The following is a 4,533-nucleotide window of genomic DNA, read 5'->3' on the forward strand; positions in this document are numbered from 1 at the left end:
AAGGTCTTTGAGGTTGGTGTAATGCGAACAACTAGGGGAGTCAACCCATCAAACCCAACACCTCCCCTATATAAGCTATTTGTCTGATTCTCATACATGTGTAGTCTACAGGAGCAATTAGGACATCGACCCCAACTTTTGACTTCTTAACGAAAACAAGGTCTTTGAGGTTGACGTAATGCGCACAACCAGGGGAGTCGACCCATCAAACCCAACACCTCCCCTATATAAGCTATTTGTCCGATTCTCATACATGTGTAGCCTGCAGGAGCCATTAGGACATTGACCCCAACTTTTGACTTCTTAACGAAAACAAGGTCTTTGAGGTTGGCGTAATGCGCACAACCAAGGGAGTTGACCCATCAAACCCAACACCTCCCCTATATAAGCTATTTGTCTGATTCTCATACATGTGTAGCCTGCAACAACGATTAGGACATCCACCCCAACTTCTGAATTCGTCTGCGTTGACCGCACCAAAGGTGCACGCCTTGGTGCTCACCAAAATCCGACTTCCGACTTCTTCTGCTATGCGGGGTCTTTGAGGTTGGCGCAGTGCGCACAACCAGGGGAGTCAACCCACCGAATGCAACACCTCCCCTATATAAGCTATTTGTCTGATTCTCATACATGCGTAGACTGCAGCAATGATTAGGACATCCACCCCAACTTTTGACTTCTTAAACAAGACAGGGTCTTTGAAGTTGGTGCAGTGCACACAACCAGGGGAGTCGACCCATCAAACGCAACACCTCCCCTATATAAAGCTATTTGTCCGATTCTCATACGTGTAGTCTGCAGCAGCGATTAGGACATCGACCCCAACTTCCGAATTCGTTTGCATTGACCGCACCAAAGGTGCACGCCTTGGTGTGCACCCTGGAGTGCACTTTGGTGCTCACCTCGGTGCACACTTTGGTGTGCACCTCGGTGTGCACCAAAGGTGCGCACCTTGGAGCGCACCAAAGGTGTACACTTTGGAGCGCACCACATAGGGTCTTTGAGAGGTTGGCGCAGTGCGCACACCAAGGTGGGTGTTGAGGTGCGTGCCGAGGTGGGTGGGTGCTAGGGTGCGCTCCATGGTGGGTGCCAGGGTGGGTGCGTGCTAGGGTGGATTCCAAAGAGGGTCATAGGGTGGGTGCCAAGGTGGGTTGGTGATATAGTGGGTTCAAAGGTGGGTACTAGGGTGGGTTCCAAGGTGGGTCACAAGTTGGGTGCCAGGATGCGTGGGTGTTAGGTTGGGTGCCAAGGTGGGCTCCTGCGTGGGTGGGTGCTAGGGTGGGTTTCAAGGTGGACGCGAGGGCGGGTGCCAAGGTGGGTAACAAGTTGGGTGTTAGGATGGGTGAGTGCTAGAGTGGGTGCCAAGGTGGGTGGGTGCTAAGGTGGATGCCAAGGTGGTTCACAGGGTGGGTGGGTTCTAGGGTGAGTTCCAAGGTGGGTCACAGGTTCAGTGCTAGGGTGGGTGTCAAGGCGGGTGTCGAGGTGCCTGGGTGCTAGGGTGTGGATGCCAATGTGGGTCATAGGGTGGGTACTAGGGTGGGCTGCAATGTGGGTGCCAAGGTGGGTAACATGCTCGGTGGGTTCTAAATTGGGTGCCAGGGTGGGTGTGCACCCACCTTGCCCGAGGTGGGTGCCAAGGTGCCAGTGTGGGTGGGTGCTAAGGTGGATGCCAAGGTGGGTGAGAAGGTGGGTGATAGGTTGAGTGGTAGGATGGGTGGGTGCCAAGATGGGTCACAGGGTGGGTGCAAGGGTGGGTAGGTGCTAGGGTTGGTGTCAGGGTGGGTGGGTGCTAGGTTGGGTTCCAAGGTGGGTGCGAGGGTGAGTGTCAAGGTGGGTCACAGGTTAGGTGCTAGGATGGGTGAGTGCTAGGGTGCAAAGGTGCCAGGGTGGGTGCTAGGATGGGTCGATGCTAGGGTGAGTGGCAAGGTGGGTCCACAAGTGTCAAGGTGGGTGCCGAGGTGGGTGCCAAGTCGGCGACTGCTATGGTGGATGCCAAGGTGGGTCACGGGGTGGGTGCCAAGTTGCTAGGTTGGGTTCCAAGGTGGGTGCCAACGTGGGTGCTAGGGTGCGTGGGTTAAAGGGTGTGTCACAACGTGGGTGCCAGGATGGGTGCGCACCCACACTGGCCAAGACGGGTGCGGGTGCAAGGTTGGGTTCCAAGCCCGGTCACAGGCTGGGTGCTAGGATGGGTGGGTGCCAAGGTGGGCACCAGGGTGGGTGCACCCACCCTGGCCAAGGTGGGTCACGGGGTGGGTCCTAGGGTGGGTAACGGGGTGGGTACTAAGGTGCGTGCCAAGGTGGGTCATAGGGTGGGTGCCAAGGTGGGCACCAGGGTGGGTGTGCACCAACCCTAGCCAGGGTAGGTCACGGGGTGGTTGTCGGGGTGGGCGTCAAGGAGCCAAGGTGGGTGGCAAGTAGCCAAGTTGCGTGCCAAGGTGGGTGTCGGGGTGGGTGCCAAGGATCCAAGGTGGGTGCCAAGGAACCAAGGTGGGTGTCTGGGTGGGTGCCGAGGTGGGAGCCAGGGTGGGTCCCAAGGTGAGTGCAAAGGTGGGTGCCAGGGTCAAGGTGAGTGCCAATGTGGGTTCCAAGGTGCCAGGGTCAGGGTGAGTGCCAATGTGGGTTCAAAGGTGCTAAGTTGGGTGCGAGGTTGGGTGCGAGGGTGGGTGGGTGCCAAGGTGTGCTAGGTGGAAGCCCGGGTGGGTCGGCATCCCATGGGTGTCGAGTTGGGTGCCTGATGGGTGCTTCTTGTCAAGTTTTAGTCGTCGGGACTCATTTCGAGCCTTAGAGGTCGTTTCTTGTCCGGTTGCCCTGTCTTCGACCTGGGAACCCAATTTTGGTCCTCGGGTCCCATTTTTTTTTGTCTCGCATCCCACTTTTGGCCTGTGGCCTTTTCGGGGTCGATTCTCGTTTTGGGCATCAGAGCATGTTTCTTCTCCTAAAACCCAATATTTGTTTATTAAGTCTCGGAACACATTTTTGTTCTCGTGGACCCATCATGGGTCTTGGAACGCATTTGTGGTCCTTGGGTCCCATTTTGCATCCCGAAACTTGTGTTTTGGTGCTTGATCCCTATTTTGGGTGCCCACCTTGCACCAAGTGCGCACCCGGGGCAAACCGAGCGCCTTGGTGCACCGGGGCAAGATCGAGCGTGCACCCGAGGCGCCCCGAACATGCACCAAGGTGCACTCGGCCCACATGTGAGCGCAGGTCGTTGCGCCCGAGGTGGTGTGTGGGCACCGCGTTGCAGACGGGACACTGCACGCACACGACGCCCCCTCCAGGTGCACGCACGTAGGCCGGGCCGGGTGCACACCCGACGCCCTAGCAAGGTGCGCGCACCCGGGCAGGGCTCACACTTGGCGAACGGGGCGCACTTCGCGAGGGAGGGTGTGCACCTCGACGGGGGTGGGTGGCCGGGGTGGATTCGCACGTGGGTCGCGGTTTGCTAAGTACACACTGCGACAAGCTCATAACGGGTGCGATCATACCAGCGTTAGTGCACCGGATCCCATCAGAACTCCGCAGTTAAGCGCGCTTGGGCCGGAGTAGTACTGGGATGGGTGACCTCCCGGGAAGTCCCGGTGTTGCACCCTTTTTTAGTTTTTCGCCGGACGTCGCAATGCTATTTGAATAAACCTTTTGCCCGTTTGCGTTCTCGTCGGGGCCGGGCCGGGCCGGGGTGCGCTGCCCGCACTACCGCGCGCGCGGGGGCGACACCGAGCGCGCACCCGAGGCGCCCCGAGCACACAGGCCACGGTGCAACCCGGGCGTTGTGCGCGCACCCCGGTGCGCCCGAGGTGCTGCGCGCGCACCCAGGTGAAATCGGTGTGCACCTCGGCCAGTGCGCGCTCGGTCGAGTCGCGCACGTTGGCCAAGGTGCACGGTGATGTTTCTTACTCTAAGGTTCCGCACCAGACGCCCGGGACAGGTGAGCGAAGCTGGGCGGGGCCGGGTGCGCGGCCGGGGCAGGTGCACGCAGCTGGAGAGAGCTTTGGAGCACACTTCGGAGCGCACCAATGATGCGCTCCATTCAAAAGTTTCCTGAAAAGGCAAAAAAAGTTGAGATTATAGAATTTCCCACTTGAGAGATTGTAAAAAAAAAAAATTTAAAATGAAGGAAACGCGGGTGCCAAGGTGTGCGCAGCCCAGCCAAGGTGTGCGCACCAAGGCGCCCACCCTGGCGAAGGTGCACGCAAGGTGCGCACCCGAGGCAAACCGGACAATTAACCCAACTTTCGACTTCGCGCGCACCTTGGAGCGCACTTCGGAGCGCTCCTTGGTGCGCACCAATCTTGGGCACCTCGGAGTGCACCATGGCGCCCACCAAGGTGCGCACCCGGGGCAAACCGAGCTCCGACTTCGTGCGCACCTTGGAGCGCACGAAAGGTGCGCACCATGGCGCCCACCAAGGTGCGCAGCCCAGCCAAGGCGTGCGCATCAAGGTGCGCACCCTGGCGAAGGTGCGCACCCGGGGCAAACCGAGCTCCGACTTCGTGCGCACCTTGGAGCGCACAAAAGGTGCGCAACCCAGCC

General features: G+C 59.0%; 1 non-coding gene across 1 annotated transcript; it reads left to right on the forward strand.

Moving 5' to 3' along the window:
• Positions 1 to 3,474: 3,474 nt before the first annotated feature.
• Positions 3,475 to 3,593, forward strand: LOC131862960 (5S ribosomal RNA). Its single transcript, XR_009361895.1, has one exon. It is a non-coding gene; the product is annotated as a 5S ribosomal RNA (ribosomal RNA).
• Positions 3,594 to 4,533: the final 940 nt, after the last annotated feature.

The sequence above is a fragment of the Cryptomeria japonica genome, unplaced genomic scaffold, assembly GCF_030272615.1.
Source record: "Cryptomeria japonica unplaced genomic scaffold, Sugi_1.0 HiC_scaffold_54, whole genome shotgun sequence".
Taxonomy (NCBI): domain Eukaryota; kingdom Viridiplantae; phylum Streptophyta; class Pinopsida; order Cupressales; family Cupressaceae; genus Cryptomeria; species Cryptomeria japonica.